We start from the raw sequence: 22,247 nt of genomic DNA on the forward strand, positions 1-22,247 counted from the left end.
ACCACGAGCATAGCAGTGAGCATAGTATGCCTCATGGTCATCCTGGGCACAGGACCTGGAGTGGGACACACCCTCAGCTCTTCTCCCCTTCTGGGCGTGCCCTACGTTCAGGGAGGAGGCAAGGCAGGCACTATACCCACCTTCCTCTTCACCTTTTTCTTAGGGTGAGAGTACTTCACTTCAAATTAAAGCAGCCTCCAGACCCCAACAGTCAAAGGGTTCCCTGTGAGCCATGCCTCTGGCCAGGAGCTTCCCAAACAGCCGGGCCTCAGACCGCTGCACCCTGCGGCCCGCTCAGTCCCACCCAGACCAGGTTCTCCTGCAGCATCCCCAGCGCCACAAAGGCAAGATGAACCGGGAAGCCTTTGAGCTCCTGCCTGGCAGTACTGTCCCCAGTCCTCTGCCGGCAGCCAGGCTTTGCCATGCTCTGGTAGCTAAGGGGAAGAAAGGGAGAGACTGCAAGCGAAGCACCTTTAAGGTTTCACCTAAAGGGAAGCACAGCCAATGAACCCATGCGGTTTGGTTCTGTTCAGACATTTTGAACCCATTATGGCTGAATGGGTCCTAAATGTCCCCAAACATGTTCCCATTATCGCTAATTGAATCAGTTTATTGAGATCATCAATGAAAAAACATTATACAATTAAAACATTTGCACTCAATCAATTTTAATTGTATTCACTACAATTGCCTGTGCCAAACCAGATGCCTTCTAGCCTGAGATAAGTGAAGGAAAAGCAATTTTTAAAACTCTCATTTACTCAGGTTTGATCTGATCAAGTAGTGCCACAGTCGGGTTTGTGTTTTGTTTTGGCGTTTCCCCCCCCCCCCCCCCGGGAGAACCCAGCAGCTGCCGCCTGCCCCGGTACCCGCTCCCCCTGCGGCGGCGGCAGGAGGGCGGCCGGAGGCCGGCGGGGCCCGGGGGGGCCCCGGGCAGCGCGGGGGCCGGGGGGACCGAGCCTCCGCCGGTGTGTTAGCACCACCTAGTGCTGTCGGCGGCAACATGTCAGCCACCGCCGGGAAAAGGCCACCATCCCATGCCTCAAGCTCCCCGAGGAGTTAGGCAGCTGATGCCAGAAGACTCCCGAGGCTTAGCGGAACCTGGCTACCAAAACCGGCACATCCGAGAGCCGCCTTCCCCGAGAGTCCCTCGCTGGTTACCTCGTACTACTTGGGCTGAAGTCATTGATCAAAGGTGGCTTCAGAGCCTGTCACAATGACGGGTAAAACATCCATCAGCTTTAACCTCCATCACTGAGATTTAAGCCAGCCTGCTTGTCTTGCATTTATCTTGGGCTTAGAGCATCAGGACACACAGTAACTCACTCTTCTGCCCAAAACCTCTGGGGGAAGGGGGATTTGGCTTCCCCCACCCCCATCCTCAGCCACAGCAGAACACAAGGATGCCTTGCAAGTTTTTCCTCTGCCCACATCTCCTAGGTGAGGCTCTGGGCAGGAACAGCCCAGGCCACTGCTTCCTTGCACAGCACAACCAGCGGGGAGGTGGTAGTGAAGTGTCTGGTTTTCATCCAGAGCTTGTTTAACCTAAGGAGTCCTTGGTAGTCAGCACAGACCAGGATTAAGTCTCTGACCACCAGGTCATGGTCCTGCTTTCCCTCCAGTGCGGTGGGTGCGGCGTGCTCTTCCACAAACCAAAACCAGGGGACGACCGACCCTAGAAACCTTATAAGCTGCATGTTCTGACCCTCTCCTGACCCACGGGTGTGAATCAGGCAGAAAAGGTAAGGCTCAGGGTCCTGCTGCCTGGGAGGCACACTGGTAGGCTGGAGCTTTATCACCAGCCGGATCAGCCAGCAAGGCTAGAAGAAAACATCACACCCAAGGCATGGGTCCTGGCTCGCAGGAGGCAGCGCCAGGCTGGGAATCCAGCTGGAAAGCAGACCTCCCCGCAGCCCTGAGCCGGGAAGCTCTGATCTCCTATTTTCTGGGTGACTGCTTTCACTACTAGCTTGAACACAAACAAGCAAGAGACCAGATTCTCCAGTGTTTACATCTTGAAAGAACAGTTAACTATAAGCAGCCTGACCAGTTTACGTGCGCATACAAGGGTAAAATACTTAATTCACATGGTCTGTTCAGGTTTAGGTTGCTTCTGCCTCTCAGACTGATGTGCATTTCCACATATCCAGAAACAATTTTCACATATCTGTGAGCTTCTGGATTAAAACCTGAGGCTCTTACAGATTTTCAGTACCTTCGAATTAGAGGAGAAGCTGGCAGGATTCTGCATGTGGAGGCATTCGAGTCCTTTTTCATACCTCAGTGACTAAGCAGAGCCTTGCTGTAAGTCAAACCTGCAGTAGGACATGGGAATTCTGGCTCACGTGCTCATGCAATATTTGCAAGGCTGGCTCTAAATCCGAGATCTTTGTGCCAGTTTTATATTAACATCCAGCCTCTCTCTCTTTAAACATGAATGCTAATTTACTCTGAGCTATGGGCTCCCACTTGTGGTTGAAGATCTCTTATCTCCTTTGCTCCTGTCTCCAAATCCTTCCCATCAAACTGATCACTGTAGAAATAGCAGTAATTGATAGCAGGTGTTTCAGACACGTTTACTGCTCTGTGGCACCACTTCCCTCATATCTTGCCGTATCATTCTCTCTTCCAACATCATGAACTTATGCTCACTGATCCTGAACGGCTGTACAAGAGGATTGATTTAGAGATGGATTAGTTTGCAAGTATTCACTGCTTCTCTTAATAATCGAAGAAACTCAATAGATGTGAGCACTGAGGAAGCCAATACTAATATAATTTTTTTTGCTAGGGTTCAGAGCAAGGTTTTTCTTTCCTTTCAATAAATTTTAAGGATTATAGTGTTTCAATTTCTAATCCTCTTCCCATGCTCTGAACATAATGATACCTATTGCAAAATAAAACAATAGCCCAAATATACTAGGATCAGTTGTAGATTGTCCAAATTATTTCATAATGTATAAGCTGTCTTGCTGCTCAGCCTGCTCTATGCTGTATCCTCCTATGCTTAGGGAAAAATAAAGCATACAGCAACAAAAGAGTAAAACCTCCAGGAAACGCATCTTGCCAGAATTCAAGTTGGACGAACATGAAGCAGGAGGAGTCTGGAGAGAGGAATTAGGTCTGCAACAGTCTTCCAGAAGCTCTGCATAGCAAGTTCAAGAAGGTGTAAGAGGGAGTTCCTGTTAATTTTGCTAACACCAGCTAACATCATCCAGGTTGCAAGTGTTCCCCACCTCAAACTGAAATTGCCCCGTATCTATATGACCTAATCTGGGTTACACAGCTCCAGATCTCTGCTTCATTGTGTACACAAACCTGTTTCTTTTATTCCCTGACCTATGGGCCAATGCCTTAGCTCACATGCAATTCCAAACCCTATATGAAACTCAGCATTGGTCTTTCTCCACTCAGCATTCCTCTTATTTGCTGCCATAAACACATCATCAATATTTCCCCAGGGAGAGGGAAAAAATGCTATTACTCTTTTTTTTTTTTTTCTTTTCTTTTTTTTTTTTTTTTCAGGAAGGGAAGAGATTGAAAGAGATACTGCCAAAATTCCCAAACAGTTTTGCTAACTGACAGTGCCCTACTTCAGACAGCCATGACCCAAGCCATCAGAGGACTGTAACATGGCATATTTCAGTGCAAATCCCATTTAACTGCAGCTATCATCCCTCCTGCAAGGCTGGTTCCCAGTCTCTCACTGAAGGGTGATGCACTGGGGAATGCATCGCAAGCAACAGACTGAGGTTCAGATTTAGTGCTGTCTCCTTCACGGGTCTGAAGAGCCCCCAGGTGAAGAGGACAGGAAAGTTATCCTCACCAGCACAAACCTGATGGTTTTTAAGCATCAAAAATGCCACTGACCTGCCCTGGTATTTCTGAATACCTCAAACACCAACAACCGCAATTCATTACTACCAGCAGCAGGCATATGATCTGGAACTGGTGCACTCACACACCGGGCTGTATCAGCAGCAAACCCTCTGCAAGCAGACCACAGAAATATTTACTCTTTTCCTTGCTGGCTGTGTAGGGTGGCAAGGGCAATAAATTCGGAAATTAAAAGTCAGTTATCTTCTAGTCAATCCCTTGTGTGACCCCCATTCGTGTCACCTGTATTCTTCAAGTTACTTGGGAAATGGACCCAGATAAACCTGCAGGAGCTTTGCCTTCTAACGCTTCATGTCACCTCCTGACTCACACACACTGTAACTTCTCCATTCCCCTGCCTCCAGAAGTCTTGCCTTGTGGATCTGACCACCGATGTTGCAGCAGCGTTGCACAAGCCGTAGTACAACCACAGATCTGGGAACAGACTAGGTTTCTTGAGATCTAGCATAAGGGATAGGTTACTTAAGCAACAGGGAGCAGGGCTGAGGTGGTATAACTAGACTTGGCAACATAAATGCCAATAACATGCAGCAGAGTGCCTGTCTTTAAAGCCAAGGTACAAATGCTTCATGGCTGGCATCAAACACTGCGTAATGCAGTACTCTCAAGAGTAATGCTTTCTTGTCCAGGCTGAACTAAGGAAAGCTCTCGTTCAGCTGGAGCTCAGTTCACCTCCAAAGCGGTGCTGAAGCTGGCTGCTCTGCATCAGATTTCCAGCTACGATCTCCACAGAATTGCAGATTCTGAAGAATTTTAATTGGGAAATGTCAAAACAAAACATTGTTAAAAAAAAAAAAAAGAAACTAAATGTTTGACTCTCAAATGTTGATCTTTTCACTGTTTTGAAATGACAATCAAAAATGTCATATTTAAAGTTTTCCCTGTCAGAAGAAAACCTGAATAAATAGTCAAAGCTAACATTTGCTGACAAAGAAAAAAATATATCAGCTAGCCTGAGAGAGATGGGGTTTTGCAAGGCCAAAATATTTCAACAACTCTTTCCTCTTTAGCTGGAAACTGGGAGCACCTTCCTCAGCCCTAGCCAGCCTGAAAGCACTTGGCAAACACAAACTAATTCATCCTTTTGCCAGCGGGGGAAGGAAGAGGGGCAAAAGCAACTATGTGACATGCTTACGATGAAGTAGGATGTCTGTTGACGGAACTACAGAGATGCGTTGTGGCTTCAATCCTATAACACGCCTGCCTGAGCACAGGTTCCCTTGTGCGAGATGCCCGGCTGCGAACACCGGTGATGCCCAGCAGTTATACCCATCCCTTAGCGTCCTCGTCCCCTGCATAGCAAACCCCACTGGGCAGAGAAGAGCTGTAGCAGGAGGAGTAAAATACTCCAGAGGCTGCCTGCCATAAAGCACGCTTTAAAATCTTGGTCTGGCAGATCTGCTCATTTCTGCAATTTGGTCATCCTAACTACATACCCAATGGCTTTTCTTTAACCTCCTTTTCTAAAAGGGAAAGGAAAAAAAGAACAATGCCCAAGAAAAATGTTTTCTTTATGAAGCCATCCAAACTTTTCATTATCTTTCTTTTTCAGGGAAAACTAATAACGGCAAACCACAGAAAGATACACTGCACGGTCTTGTCCTCTCTGATGTTACTGAGAGCAGAGGAACATGAAACTAAATAAAGATGTTTACTGACAGACTAATAAACAAATGGGCCCATTTTGATGTAACCTTGATGAATGGAGCATCCAGGTGTTTTCAATAATGGCAATAAGCACTACAACTCAAAGTATTTCTGATTCAAGTATAATGCATTATTAGGCCATTAGAGGCTGAGTATAGAGGGCCATTTGTGCTCAGCCCTATCAATAATGCTCCTTTCCCAGCCTACATTTAGGCCAGGGGAATTAGTCATACGGATATTCTATTTAATAAAAACCTAAAGAAGACGCATCAAGAATCGCATTACATTTTAACAGGGTTACAGTAGTCCAGGAGGACCACAAGTTTAATTTTCATAAGAGCATTCATTCCTCAATTATGTCAAACATGAAAATGTAAATGGCAAATTTAATGCTAACAATATCCCTCAAAGCACATTGGCAGGTAGCAACCATTATGTTGAGTGAATGCTGGCTGCATAACAAGCAGCCCCGAACTAGACAGCAGGGGATTAAAATTGCCAAGCTGAGCTCCACTGATTACTGCTGCACACTGCCGAAAACATCCTTTGTAATATGCATGCGGACTAAGGGCGGATTCTTTCCTCCTGAAGAATTCGCTGACCGTGCAAGAATCGCTATTAGTATTGGCCGAAGGTGGGAGCCATGAGATGCGATAGGAGCTACCCTTTGGGTCCTTCCACGCAAGTGCAATGAGCCAAATTCATCCCCATATGTAATTCCACCGAAGAGGAAGGAAGTTGCATGCACAGGCACACTTCGCTGGCTACTCCTTGCACAAACAGGAGTGCCTAAACAAGGAGGAGAAAGAGTGGGTGGAGGTTGGACGCTCACATCTTGCTTCAGGGATGCAATCTGCAGCCTCCCCAAATGATACAAGGTGAAAAAGCAATTAAAATATTCTGTGACAGAGCCAGACTATAATACTCCAAGGTACCTCTCCAAGACGTGAAGGAGACCTGTTGCTTTCACAACCATCCAAACCACGGTGAAATACTAATGAAGGGGATAACATCATGGATTACATCCTGCAACTTCTGAATACGGCCCAAACATCTGCCTTCGTGCAAGTGCTTGGCCTCATTGCCATGCCAAGAGTAACCTGGGACTCCAGCCCTGTTTCCATGCAAAATAATAGGACTGGGAGTCAGACGTGCAACGCACAAAGCACCGATTCCCTCCCAGAGCCTTGAAAGGAAGATGTGTTACTTAACGTGGACTGTGCTATTAGGTGGTACTGCTGAACAAATGCAGCCAATGCACTTCTGTGACATTCTCAGTTCAAACGAGCAAGTCGCATTAGGCCCTGTGAGGCATGCCGGGCCAGCCGAGCTTTCTCCAGTTCACCTCTCTGCTCACGGAGCAGAAAGTATCACTACCACTGCAGCTCCCGAATGGTTTATTCAGTACGAAGCAGATTCATCTCTCTTACTGAGATCACTAGAAGTATGTTTGTGCATTCAGGTCACCTTCTACATATATTTTTCTGTGTCCTCTTGTATACGCAAGACGACATAAATGGATAGGCGTGTGCATGTAGCAGACAGATTTAATGAAAACATTAATGGACGTTTTCATATACCCATTAATGCAGCCTCATTGTTTAGCAAGGAAGATTGTTTTGTTTTCAAGATTTGCCAAACAAAACATTCATTCTAGATACGTATTTATTCTGGGTTTTGAGGTAGGAAATGCTACTTGGTCACATTAACTACCTGACATCTCCAAACCTACTCACAAAGCAAAGTTCTGCTGAAACTGAACAAGAATGGGATACTTAACAAAATCATACTTTTCAGTAGCTTTTTTAACATAGGCCTGAATCAAAGCTTGGTTTATTTCCCTAATATCCTTAGGCTTTTTCCCCATAGAAACATCTAAAATGTACACGCAGGGACACCTGAGGTACAGATCTGTACTTTCAGAGAGCCATGCCACTAAAACCTCGAAATGCAGCAATGCTTTAGTTTAGGTGGAAAATCAGCTCATTGTCATCATGCTGCTTGGTTTATACCTAGATGCACATGACCAAAAATCATGTCAGATAACCCTACTGGCCCCGCATCTCTGGGAGATGGGAACTTACCCCATCCACCAGCGTGCAACAGAGCCAAAACAACTCCACCTGAATCCTCAGCATCTTCCAAGAAACCTGGGATAGAACCGGGGTCAGAAAGCACTGAGGAAACCTGGACTCTGCATACCCTGAAAATCTTTACGCATTGCCTTCTACTCATCTTCATCTGTCCTGGCTCCTTCATTTTCTTCTTCCTTTCTTTCAGATAACACTAAACCTCTCTCCTTTCCATAGGCCTTTCTTTTACCTCCTTTTCTTCACCTCCCTGGTCCCTCTCAGTCAGCAGACTCCTGCAATCAGCAGATCCTTCATTATCCTTAACCCTCCATCAGAGCAGTCATTCCTCACCTGCCCTCTCCTCCTGCCACTGCTCCCTCTTCCACCTCCACCCTATGCAGCACTGTGCTGCTAGTGTCAACTCTGCTCCCAAACCAAAATCTTGGCATCAGGTATTTTTGGAATATGAAGGGATGAAAAGGCATTTCCCCAGTCAGATTCTGTAACTCCTACTTCTCTTTTTTCCAATGATCCCGAGCTGAGCATTCTGGTTGTTGACAGAAAAAAAAATACATACTTTACCAACCAGCTTCTTATACAGAGGGACTGGCACCAACCCCCATCACACCAAGTAAGTTTCTGATGCCAAGGTGTCTCATAAGAGAATTCTAATGCTTACGCTGCAGCACAAGAGAGAAATTTGGAATAAGCAAGCTACCAGTAGGATTTTACAGTTGGTAGATTTATCCTTTTCACAAGCCAGCAATAACAAGAAATGAGGCATAATAGCATAAGCAAGGTTTCAGAGATGTTGAAATGCACACACTCGTCTGATTTAACTTCCTTATCTCTCAGATGCCTTCCTGCTAAGAGGAGGAATGATTCTGCATCTTGGGCAATAAAAGTGGCAATGTTTTGCTTTGGATTATACTGCTCAGAAGACAGTTTCCAACACATCCTTCCACTTGCTAAGCTCGCATGGCCACCTTCAGCATGCATTTGGAATATACTGAATTGAATATATAAGAGAGAGAGATCAGGGAGGAGAAACAAAAGGAAAAAAATAAAACATAGTTGAGGAAGTTACTTAGTGAATGGGAAAAAAAAATTAGAAGTGATTCTTGTTTGACAATCCAGTCATAAGAAGCTAAATTGTATAGACATTTCAGAAGGAGTGAATGAAGTTTCGGGAGGCTTCCTCAAATTTCTGGAGCCACAGAGAAACCCACTATGTCTTTATTTTTTCTTGGCATAACTGAATATTTCAAGTGAGCTCAGTTTTCCACCACTATAGAAGAGTTTGGGCTTTCTTTAATAGCCTGTAATAGCAGTCACACTTTACAAAGCGTACACACTCCGAACCCAGCAGATGCGTTTTCATGATGATTGGTTCTTGTTATTTCAGTCTCTGTGCCCCAGCTTTCCTCCAAGGATCGCTTTGGGAACCAGCCCAGAACAAGTGCTACAGCGTGTGACCCTCTCTAGCCAGAGGCTGTTGTGTCAGCACCAGGAAAGACTCAGCTTTCATCAGCCCAAACTGAGGATCAGTTCTTGCTTCAGTTCTGAATTTCAGCAAAAAATGGGTTGTTTCATGGCGGTTTCATGAAACCCCAAAGCAACCAAGTTCTTAAGTACTGGAAAGACTTGCCTACAAGCATGCTGAACCAGCACCACCAAAAGCAGGGTTTCCTGGTGGGTCAACACACCTTGACCTTGACTCTCAAATGCAAGCACCCACCTCTGAGCTCAGTTTTCACGTATTAGGAATTCTTCATTCGGAGGCAGCAGTGTTTTCTTTCCTGGGGTGGGTTATTTTAAGCCTATGTCAGATGCTGTCAGTCACCAGCCTAAGAGAACTGCTCAGACCCCTGGCTTCGCTCTCAGCGTCCCACGAGGAACTTCACAAGCAGTCCACAGCCGTATTGGCATATGGCTATCACCACTCCGCTCCCCAGATGTCTTAGAATAATAAACTGGTAATTGAACGGCGAGTTCAGTGCTGCTGTTTGCAGAGAGCCATGACCGCTGAATGATTACCACAGCAGGCAGCGCTACGGAGGTGTTGAAAGAGTCTATTAGTCTGCTTAGTCTAAGGCAGTATGGAGTGTTAATGCAAGCTCTCTGCAAACAAATACCCTGCGCAGAGGACACAAGAAGAGCAGCACCTGGGGGGGCTGTTTTCTCTGTGGGGGTTGTCGTCAGAGAAGCATCATGCTTGAACGTGTGAGAAATGCACAGAACTAGGTGACCAGGGCTGGAAATGCAGGCAGGGAAAGAGTTGTCCTTGCATCCCGGTTGTAGCTCTTGTGATGGGGGAAAGGCGAGGCAAGAGGAAGACTGCTGCTGCTTGCTGGCAAGGAGTCACAGCCATCCTGTAACGTGATGCGCCTCCGAGATTCATTCCCTGGGACTTAAAATGACCCGTTACATACCCAAGGGCACAGGTCACGCTCAGGAAAAGACAAGGATTGCCACATTCAGAAGTCAGATGAATAAACAGGTCTGACCTATGTTGACACTCCACCACCAACACCCCTGTGGGATGCCCACTCAACCCCCTGCCCCAGCGGCCGTGAGGTTCGCAAAGACGTTCCCAGCCAGGGGAGCTGCAAGCCCCAGCCCTGATAGCCATCCTTGCTCCACCTGGACTTACAGCATCGCGTGGTCCTTCTGTGAGCTGGTGGTTTATGGCTGGTCCCCAGGACAGCAAACACTTTGAGCAGCAACACATGGCATGAAGCACATGGACACAATTCATGGCCCATTCTCTCAAAAATCAACAGGGCTAAAATAAGGTGTTCGCTGTTGATAGGATGTACAAGTTTTGGTCACGGATGACTCTTGAGTAATCATAACTTGGAAGGACAGTGGGTTCCTTTGAACAGCCAGAACAGCTGCGTATTATGGTGCAAGTCTCCTGCCATGGAAAAATCCTTACAGGTAACTTCCATCCTTCCACAAGTACCTAACCCTCAGGCAATATTTTGTAAAACATATTGGAAACATTTTAAATAGTTTTTAACTGACACTATGAGATGCTTTACCATGTCCAGGTTGGTGCCTTCAAGTAGATTCTCCCTCCTCTCTCACCTCTTCATTTTTCTCATCAGGAAGGTGATCTGGCATCATCCAAAAGTTTGGGATTGACCTTGTTTGTGTTTATCAGCTCTCCTGTTAGCATGGCTCTGGAAAACTCTGGAAGAGAGTTCAGGTCACCTTGCTCCCAAGTTGTTTTGATGTGAAAGCAACAAGACACTAAACAGCACTTTGAAAAAAGAGGCTTTAAAATAAAACCTTATAAACCAGAAAATAGCACAACACTATCCTTAGGATCTGAAGGAAGGGATTCAATGACATTACATCTGTCACCTCAGGTTAAGATATTAATTGGGAACCACAGGTACTCAAAGAAAGGGGAAATCTTGCTTTGTGAAACCTGGAGTCAAACTCTGCCCATTTCAGACCAGTGTCCCTCTGTGCAGAGAAAGCTGTGTAACCCAGTGCAAGCCAGATTTGACAAAATCACGGCACATCCCCCCCATTCTCTCTCCTACCGCTTCTCCTTGACTTCTCAAGTGTCATCCATAGAAGTCAGCAGAGAGGAGCCAATTTGCACTGTAGGAAAACCTGGCCCTTGAGACGTAATGGAGAGGCAAATAAAGGTCAGTGCTGCCCAGTGACTTTTGTGAGCCGGGAGGAATTGCAGCTGCCCCTACCCCCAGGGTGGCCATGCCAGCGGGGAGGCTGAGCAGTGAGCAGCCAGGGGGATGCCTGGTGGTGGTGGTCCCTGCCCAAGGCTGGAGCTGCCTGCAAGGATGCAGCAGCATCTCTACACTTCTTCAGAGGACAAACCAGCACAGAGGAATCCAGTTTCCCAGTGCAAGGTGCTCAGACACTGCTCCTGAGCACCGAATCCTTCTCCTTTCCTTTTTTTGCCTTGAGATTAGAGGGAAAGGATGCCTCGTTGCAGCCTGCTGCAGAAGGCCCTGCACGACGCGTTCCACGGGCAGCAGGCGTCTTGAAGAAGGACCAGCTTCCCCCAGGCTGGTGTGCCTGGTGTGGCCCTCCAGGCACAGGTGAGGCACCATGCTTCTCAAAACAACCATCTGAAAATGCTACTACTCCATCTCACCTCTCTGACCGAAGTAATCCCTTTCTGCCCAAATTCAGCCAAGTCCCTGCACTCAGGGGTCATTTCTCCACAGCCAGCCCCCTCCACCACCGTCAGCCTGCATTACGGTCCAGCAGATCTGGAGGGCAGGATTTAACGCGCTGCCTTGTGATTCTGCCCGCTGAGGATGTCCAGTGGCATAAGCTCATCATATGACTGCATGCTGTGCACATTGGGGTAACCATGTGGAAGAGCTAATTACAAGGCAGGAAATTAGAGCACAAGCTTGGAGGAAGCAATCTTTCAGCACACAGCAAAGCCAATCACACAGCCTTTAGCAACTGTGCCTCAAGTAGCAAGTAAACTAGCTGCTGAAGGAGGGCCTGGGTTAAATATCTCCCTTCCCCTCTCTGTTTTCCCTCAACTGCTGCTGGTGCTGTAGCACAGCTCAGTGGAAGGTTAAGCAACATTGTCCAAGAGAGATGGAAACCTCCCTTCATTAACAGTTCATCAGGACACTTAAGCATGTGCTTAAATTTAAGCATATGGATAATCTTACTGACTTCAACAGGATGGCTTGCATGCCTTTTATTAGGCGCATGAAGGAGAACCTTGCTGAGTCAGATCCAGAAGGTTCATACTTTCTCCAAGATCAAAGGCAGCACGCCAGCTCCTACAGCAGAACCCACACGGCTGCAGTTTATTTGCTTTACACTGACTACATTTGAGAGGGATGAAGTACAGTCTGCAAGCCAACTTAAGCTCTCTCCCTCTTGTGTTTTGTCACGATTTTTTTCTTTTTGAGCATGTCAGCAGAACAAGTTGATTTTTGACAGTGCAGAGATTTGCAGATGAAACACTGGGATTGTTTACAAGCTGCTGTTGCGCTAAAATACAGAAAAGAAAATTTCCAATAAGGCTAAGTAAGATGTTAAGTGAGTTGGAATAATGTTTTTATTGGCACCGACCCCTCTGTCCTGTACCACCCCCAAAGATTTAGCAAGATGGAAGAACTAACTGCCAGACGGCGATTCCTTTTTACTTGGGAATCTGCATTTACTACTACTGTTTGCTTTGAAATCTCTACGCCAGCAGGACAGAATAGTAAAGTGTCTTTGACATATCTACCCCCCTGGCCTGCCATCTCCCATCCAAATTATCACTAAAGCAAAGAGTGCAAGCATCACCCTCCCTAGCTAATAGAGAAGCTCTGGAAATAATATCACAGCCACGTGAAAATAGGCTCAAGTGTAGATAGCTGCAAATAATAAAACAATAAAAGCTTGCTTTTGGCCTGCTAACTTTGCAAACACCACTCTAGGTCAAGGGGTGAAAACAGGGAGAGCTGTCAGATCTCAGTGGATCAGCTGCGACTTGAGGAGAGGATCAAAGCGCTCGCAGCCTGCAGCCTACTGCTAAGCTAGGCAGCAAATATGCACAGTGCAACTCAACAGCACAAATCTCTATGAAGGGCAGAGTAGCAACTACAGCCAGTGCACAGGCAAGATCTGATATCCTAGGAGCCATACAAGGAACCTGAAAGCTGAGAGGTGTCACAAGGACAGAGGTAGCGCTTGGGAAGTGATCCTTTGGTCTCCAGCATCAGCCAGGTGGCTACATCTAGACCAGACTTCTGGAGACTGAGGAACAGGAGTCAGCTGAGGACAGTAAAACAGCTAGTGACACAGATCCACTCTGTGGAGTGTGCTGGCAGCACTCACACATGCAGAAACACATGCCTATATACACACATACGTATCAATCCTTATATTAAATTCTCATGCTTTTTGGTACAGGTTGAAAAATAGACAGTAGTTGGTTGGGTACAACTGACATCCCAGAACATTTAGGAGACATAAACGACGGTCTTACTCAGAAACGTGATTAATGAAAAAGAAATCCTTTGTGGGCTTCTTGCAATCTCAGCAATTCCCAGTTTAAAGTGCCTTATTTAACATGCACCAGCCTTTGCATCAGGTTTTCTTACAATGCATACCGCAAAGTGAAACTCGAATGCAGAAGCCAAACTGTTTTATTTCCAATGAATGTGCCGTCTACTCAGCAAGCAAAAAGCCTCAAATGCTTCAAACCAGACCCAAGATCGCTGTCAGCTGAAGACAGCAGATTAATACTGTGAGAGCATGAACTGGAGCAGAGCACGGGCTTATGTCAGTGCTTGCTTGCTCACTCCACCACCGGTGCCAGAAGGATTGCAGAAGCCAGCTAATCCCTAAACATAACCAGAAGTAAAAGCCACACAACGTATTTTGGACAAAATATCAACGAGGATCACGTTTGTCAAGTAAAAGGTTCTTGCACTGGAAGGCCGTTTTTTCAGTGCTATTCCAACTTTAACCTTTATCACCCTTGTTCACACAGATCAACCAAATAACCAGAACCACGGAAAGTTTTCCACTAATGCACTCATAAATGTATCTTTCCCTCAGAAGCAATGGAAAACTTTTAAGGCACTTAGATGCCATGATGATGAGCATGGCATTAAAAAAATGTAGATAGATAAGATAAAGCAGGGGATTGTCTGGCAGGAGTCAGCAGCTGTAATTTGACATGATGATAATTTCCCTTGTGAATGCTGGGATAGGGGCAATGTGGCTCTCACATCTTCCATTAGCAGGGCAACAAATACAAAATATTCCTCTAAAAGAGCCCTGTAAAAATCGCCCTGTCTCTCTAGCCAATGTCTAGAGCCACTGAGAGAGTCAAATACTCCACTCTTAAACGGGAGGCTAAGGAGCGAAAGGGACAGTATCAAGTGTTGACAGCTCATCAGAGCTCAGACACTAAGTGGAAGCGAGATCAGTGCTTGGCTTAGGACACTGTGGTTAAAAACAGAGCGCCAAGGAAGAGACGAGATCATTAAGCAAAAATTTTACAGAGAGGGAAAGCAAAAATGAATTTTGCTTGTGTATAAGTTTCCTTCCCTCTACCTACGAAGACCCAGAGGAAAGAAAAATCATTGTAAAGTCATCCCTTGAAACCAACTAGCCAGCAGTCTCCTATATCAGCGGAACATTGTGCTGCGAGGAACATGAGATGACACCAACACACGGGAATAAAGCACAAGTGCAGGGAAAGTAAGGCAATGCTTTTAAGAGACATTTGGAAGAAACACCCTTTCCCACCTCACATATCACATATGTTCCTCAAAACAAGGAATGTGCAACGCATGGCTGCGTTACCATGAGATAAATTTCACCATTTAAAAGTGCACACACGCTTTAAATGTTTTTTAATAATTCCAGCAGAGCTTGTTTTTTACTCCATAATGCCCAGGAATCATTTCAAGTTTAGTCGGCCATGAACAACAGAGCAAATTTGGATAAACTATAGAGGCCTTATTACAATTTGCTATTATTGTCATTAATAAATGATGCTATGAACATCACTACAAATTGCTACAAATTGCTCCCCTAATTTATGCACAATCATTTCTCCACGTATTTCAGAAAAAAACAAACTCATTTTTTTTACAAGGTTTCTTTACTCACTGAAGGAGTGGCACCTCTCCAGTCACAGCCAGGGTCTGTGCAGGAATGCAATTCAGGCAACTAAAACCAGAACACAGTCATCCCTCAATATCAAAATTTGAGTATAAAGGAATAACCTTCCTATAGCTCACGCAAGCAGAGCAAGAAATATATTTCTATTTTGTCTTTTCTATGTAACTGCTGGGTAAGGCATTTTCTAAAGAAAGTTTACAAAAAGACAGAGGATTGTTTTGTTTTAAAAGTCTTGAACAAATTTCAAGTGTTATCGCTAACGCTGAAGCGCACAGGGTTAACCACGAGCTCTGTCCCCCATGTCACCTTACCATAACACACGTGAACACGCATACATTGCAAGCCCTGGCAGCTTCTACAGCCATTAATCATTTTTTCCCAAGTTTTTCTCCTTTACTTGGCTTTGGGTACAAGGAAGAACCCTGGCCCCCTGCAGCAGAGAGCATTTGTGCTTATTTCTCTGGTGCCATCTTGACATGACACTGTTTTACAGTCTCCTGCAGCAGCTGTGGAAATGGAGAGCGGGGAAGTCCCCATCATCCTGATACCCTGGGAAGTACCTGTGGTGCTTCAACCACGCTTCACCCAGCGCCTGCACCTATCCCTCCACCTAAGACAGCCATACGCACGGAGTTAAATAGTGAAAAGTGTGTCAAGCTGAAGAGTCTGTAAATAAAGTTATGCCACAGAACCCCCCCTGACTGGCATTGGCATCTTAGCGCACAACAACAGATGCTGTCGAAACTCCAAATTAATTTCTACCAAATAAATGCAGATATAAAATAAAAATCCTTCCATGACAAAACTGAGGCGGAGTTTACAGTGGAAGCAGAGCGGTATATAACAAGAAAGCAGCTAGAGGTTTTATTTATTTGTATGCATACATATTTATATACGTAAATATGTAAGCATTTTACATTAGCAAGAGGTTTTACTATGGGAAAAAAAATCCTATCTTACTGGGGTAGAAAGGTCAAGGTATTTTAAATTAATTTTTCCACAATTTGTGTCTGACAGAAACTGATGCTGTCTAGGTAAGTACTGCTATCTTGGGATGAGCTCAGGGCCAGCAAAACAAGGTGATAAGGAAGGGACATCATCTCAAAACCAATAAATCTCCTTCCCAGATGGCATTTTTATCTAAGAGTGCCAAAAGAACCTAGACAGGAAATTTGTGGACCTATATCATGGTAAACTCATTAAGAGTGAGTGAGTTTCTGAAAGACTAAAAGCGAGTTAATCTGGTGCCTCTGATTAAAAAAGGACCTCAGCACTTCAGCTCCATCAGCCTAATGTTTACAATGTATAAAATAATTTAATCCACCAGAGCATCAGTCCCGCAAACATGAAGGAGATAACATAACTGGCTTGCATTTTAAAGAGGTGCCCAAACGATGTGCTAAAACCAATGAGCGCAGCAGTGAGAGCATCAAGGCTTCCCTGGATGGACCGAGACGGTTCCTGCTCAGAGGATTTAAAAAAAACAAAAAACAAACCACCCCGAGTTCAGTTTTAAGGCAAAACCATGAAAGCACAGGGTGAGGGGGGAGCACTAAAGCACAGGAACTTTTCTCTAAAGCAGCCCAGTCCTTCTGCTGTGTTTCAAGAGATAGGACCCAGAGCAGAGACTGTCTCACCCGTAATAATGGACCAAAACGACACCAGGAATCCACGCAGGACAGAAGATCCCTGCTGCAGCTGGCTGTGGCCATGATGTCCGTCTGTCCCAGGCCGTGAGGGAGGGAAGCAGCCTCCCAGACACACAATGAGGCACCTGCTTCTGCCTGGGAGCACAAGGGAAGTTTGGCATAGTTGGGCCCCAGCTATATCTACCTGGGTTTTGCAGCGGTGAAGACGGCATAGTAAAACTCCCCTGCCTCCCACGAGGGTCAACACAACAAGATACTCCAAGCACTGAACCGCTATTGTAATAGGATCAAGCGAAACCAGCTCCGAGCCTCCCTAGTCCCACAGGTAGCTACAGCCCAGGTCTGGCAGCAGCAAAGAAATGCTTTGGCTACATCATATCCACGCACCAGATATCTGTTTGCAGCTAGGTCAGCTTTTGGACCAGCTTCAGCTCTGAAATTGGTGACACTAGAGTACAGTCACCACCCTGCTCTCATCCCACCGCTCTCCTCAGCTCGAACAACATCAGTTCTCGAGACAGGGCTAGTCAGACCACCAAAGTCAGAGACAACCACGCCGCAGCCACAGGTTGTACCGCTGAAACAGATCGGACACTAGGACCTCACTCGTTGATTCGCATAGAAAGATAACAAACAGGTTTTAAATTTACTGGTATTATCATTGAACAGATTCAAGCATTCATAGTAACCACCTATGAAACTCACAATGCTGATTTTCCTTAGAAGTAGGAGACGGTAAGCAAATATTTACTTTGTTATATTTTTTGAAGACAATAAAAGCCTTTTCCACGTACTTTTGCAATCATAGCCATAAAGTATTTGTACAAGAAGGAAAATCTTGTTGGCAGAGGAAGCGTATTTTGTTCTTAAAACTAATATTTAACTAATGCTCAGAAATGCATTTATGTAATCTGTGCTCTGTTACACTGATGTATTAATAATGAAATTGTAGCTCTCCAAGAAAGTAATGAACATTAACAATGGAAGTGGAATCAGAATCCTATAATGCAAGAAATACTGCTTGGTCAGCTGGACACAGAAGGTGCATCAGTGATTTGAGTAAGAACATGAAAGGACCATAACAATAATGACTCACATTGCATTTGCATAGTTAGTGCCATTCAGCCGGAGAGCGCTCTCTGGACTTTATAAACTGCTAGCCCAGGAGGTGCCAGGCTGTTGCAGAAGGATGCTGAGCACCACCAGCTTTTGAGGGACCTCTCTAGTGAGTTAACTGGGTAGGTTCTGTAAGGCTTGTCTTTGGGACATAGCAGTGAATCTTCTTCCCAAAAAGCACTAGCCCTTTTGGCTCCTGTGAAGCACCCTCACCATAGACAGGCTCATTCCTACTCTGGGTTTGAGCCGCTGTCCTGGATGTACAGGCTTGTTACTACCTCTTGGACGCTGGCCCATTCAGGGAGAACAGAGGTATTTTTCCATACAGAAGCTTGTTCTTGCACATTGTTCCCACCAGCACACTCACGGCAGGGACCACAGAGATCTCTCCATTGTGCCCCTGTTCCAGGGCAACCATATGCTCAAGGGCTGCACTCCCACTGGGATGTGCCATGGTATTCCTTCAGGTTCCTGGTCCCCTCATCATCCAGATTGAGAATTTTTCAGATGATGAAGCATCTCTGGCTTCTGGGACATGCCTAGATTTCCTTACCATAAAAAACAGGGAGGAGAGGGGATCCGAGCAGGGATCCTTGCTCTGACACAAGTCTGACTGCAGCCACTACGTACCTCCAAGCATGGAAGTACTTGGTAGCCTAAAGGCAGCCAGAGTGAAACATACATTTATAACAATTCAGACTTAAATGCAGAAGTTCATTTTTTAAAAGCCCTATAAAGTCTTCTGTGTTCAGTCATAATGCTGCATGTAGCCTTATCGACTAGGGAGCTTTTTAGTGTCTGATAGAATAAGAGACCGAAAGTGTTGTTAGCCAAACAAAGGTAGTTGGAATTGCATCCGTCCCCAGTGAGCCTGAAGGCAATATGGGCTCATGAATAACTATAGTTTGAGAAACATCAATATTTCTATCAACTGCTACTGACCTAGAACTCAAATCATGAAACCCAAATATAGATATTTCTAATTTCCTGCTGCAAGAAGTGAGTGGACTTTCTATGTCACAGATCAATAACCAGCAGAGGCAACTTTAAAAGCAGTAGTGCTAAATGAATCTTCCCATGCTACACACGGTGTCTTGAGGACAGTTTTCTGCTAGTCTGGAGTTTACTGAAGATTGGGGTTCTCCTCCCCTCCGCCCCCCCAAACAGATTTCAATCTGCTTTGATTTTCCATGCATGAGTGGCCAGGCTGAATGAGCAGATCTGTTATCAGCTGCAAGGAGTCTGGGCTTACAGCTGTTGACAGATAACTCTCTGCAAAACCCCCACCCAGTGCACCAGGTCTCGCTTCCCTTTGTTTATCTTCCTCGGGGATCCCAGGCTGAAGTTTTGCTTGAAGGAGCCTCTACCTCGGCGCTCGCTCCTCTCAGCGGCTTCCCCGTGCCTGTGCGACAGACCCAGGGTTCAATGATACACCAAGCACGAGGCTTCGGTGCTGGATTTTGCCAGATGAAGACACAGAAGAGTTTTGTGTCCTAGGGTAAAACCATAATAAATCGTTTGCTGGCAAACAACATCCATGATTTTGATTCTTGTGCCTTTTTTAGCAAGAACAGTGGATACATACAACTAATAAAGCAAACAAGAACGCAGCTTACACTGCTAATATCTTTAGCAGAAGAGCAGCGTGTTTCAGATGTACAGCCCATGACTGCAAGACAACACATCGCCTTGGTGGTTTGACGTCCCAGATTCAAAAGTCAGTATTTACAGAACAAATTGCAACCGAGCAATTCTCTGGGAGAAAGTACAGGGTAGGAAGCATCTTGTGCACATGCACAAAACCAAACCTTTTTTTTTTTTTTTTTTTTTTTTTTTTTTGCATCAAGGGAGCAATTCTCAGCTGAGACCCTAGAGATGGTAAATTGAATTGTCTGTTCTGCATATACTAATGGGAGCTCAATATTAAGTCAAATAATGTCCTGAGATGATGTGAGGTTGAAAAGCAAGTTGTTAACAAGGAGAGGGGCTGAGAGTGCTTTTCCATTTGGAACATGCTTTTGCATTTTCTTTCCAGACTTGGAGGATTAGGGTGATAAAGGGATAGGATTTGCGAGGAGTATTTTAGCTAGCGCATAGAAACAATGCAGATTGCTCACATCCTGTTTGCAGATTAATCACCAAGGCTTTTTTTTTATTTGCCTATGGGTGGGAACTGTGCTGGTAAAGAAAATTATATCAAACATTTTCCCAAAACTGCAATTGCCTATATAAACTTTATACTCAGTTTTTTCATAGAAGAAAGAAAGGTAAATCCTCAATTGTCTTTGGCATACTTGAACACTTGATATTTCAATGCAACCATTTTAACTACCTAGGTTAGTGGTCAAAGTCACAGTGAAAACTGAGGTTACAAAATTGCACAACATATCCCTCCTTCTAGACAGATGGCAAATCTCAGAATGACCATGCATATATTTCAAAATATTTGTTTGAAAACAAGAAATGAAGGTGGTAAGCCTAGGGAATGATGACATTTTGAACAAAGTTTAAATGAAATATTACAGATAGAGAGTTTCCACCGTAACAAGTAATTTAGTCCTGGTCTTACTGAATCCAGTAAAAGTTTCACAAGATTCAGTAGGAACGGAAGAACTCAGTTGTTCCCCTGTATACATTTGATTGTTTTTGATCAGCGGGTTTGAGCTGATGGTTTGCACTTTGTTTCTTCTTGGTTTCAGGTACCAGCTTTGAAGCACAAGGACGCTGCTGCTGTGTTGGAGATGGCAATTATTTTCTTCGTAAGGAAAAAAACCACACTGATTGTCCAAAATGAAAAGGTGGTCAGTCTTGTATAAACCTATTCATCCTGCAGCCAGCATAGGTGAATCTTTTTTTTATTTTTAAAATGCTGCTCCACGACAGATCAGCTCTGCCACAGAGATGAGGCAGGATGAGCAGGGACTCAGCATGTGGTGAACATGGGCTGGGAAATGGGGACAGCCGCTTCCCAAGCTGCAGCCAGGGCTTCTCGCCACCCAGTCTCTGTCGTGCTTCTCTGAAGATCACGCCTCGAGGAGAGCTTCCCCGCTGGTTTAGCAGCACTTCTTGGGCCGCTCTCCCACCATAAATCCCTGACTGGCTTGTCAAGAGGAGGAAGACAACCGGAGTCAGAGGAACAACGAGAGCCTCAGACCACCTACCCCGGGATCAGCAACGCCTGCATGATCCAGGGAGACGCACGCTGCTGAGACCCTACGCAGGCATTGATATCAGTGAGAAAGTTTTCTGATTTATAGTCTTCATTCCCAAGCTGGAGCTTGGCCAACAGCCATCATGTCTGAGGCCTTTTCTTCTAGCCAGGTGTTCACTTCACAGCTCTCCTGCGCTCCAAGAGCTGTCTAGTTTAGGTTGGCAATGCTGACTGTGTGGTTTTTATTTCTTTATAGATAAGGCTTTCCACTCCAGCAATATTTACATCATGATCATCTTGCTTTTCCATTTACAGCCCTGTGCTTAATTCTTTCATAGCATCTGCAAGGCATTGACATCCAGAGCTTTGCACAGGAAGGGCCTCTCATGATCCATCTGTCTCTTGGGAGCTGTCCTGCTCCACTTGAGCTCAATGGGGCCTTTGCTGGTAACATCAGCTAGAGACTACCAGAGAGCCTCGGACTGCAAGTGTTTAACACATCGCAGCCCAGAGGGCAGCTTCTCTTAGTTCGGTCTTAAGCCAGTGATGATTTTTGTGAACAAAAACACTCCTTCTGCAAAGCGGAGGCTGCTCCAGTTTCCACTATTGCATTCAGATTTCTGAGAACTTCCCAGCTGCCCACCACCAATGCTGGGGTGGTCACCGGACACCAGGTAGCACATACTCAAAGAGTGGGAAGGATACTTGTTTTAGCTATCCTATAACCCTTGTCCCTCACTAAGAGAGCCATAAATAGCAAATGCACCCAATGGGCTATGCTCAAGCCAGAAGCAACATGACAGGCACCATGTGAGCATTGCTAGCAAATAAGACACCCATTATAATCTAACCATAGCATTGTGAGGTTGAAATCATAAACAACGGACCTAAAAGCGGTTTCCCTTGCCTTGCTCAAGTTCACATGCAGGGCCTGTTACCTTCTTGCCTTGACCATTGTTTAATCGATTCAGTCTTTGCAAAGTAATTTTTACATATTTTACACAGGCATACTGCATAGGTATAAATGAAAACATATGGGGCTGGGAAGTCAAACCCCTCAGTTTTATCTGCTCTTAGGATATC

The 22,247-nt window shown here is 45.3% G+C and overlaps 1 long non-coding RNA gene across 3 annotated transcripts in view; it reads right to left on the bottom strand.

Moving 5' to 3' along the window:
- LOC148057568 (uncharacterized) overlaps nt 1–22,247 on the bottom strand; it is an 86,871-nt gene that overhangs the window by 50,517 nt on the left and 14,107 nt on the right. The gene's annotated exons all lie outside the window — the stretch shown is intronic.

This window comes from Nipponia nippon, unplaced genomic scaffold (assembly GCF_047370975.1).
Source record: "Nipponia nippon isolate SJK-2023a ecotype South Korea unplaced genomic scaffold, ASM4737097v1 scaffold_1, whole genome shotgun sequence".
NCBI lineage: Eukaryota > Metazoa > Chordata > Aves > Pelecaniformes > Threskiornithidae > Nipponia > Nipponia nippon.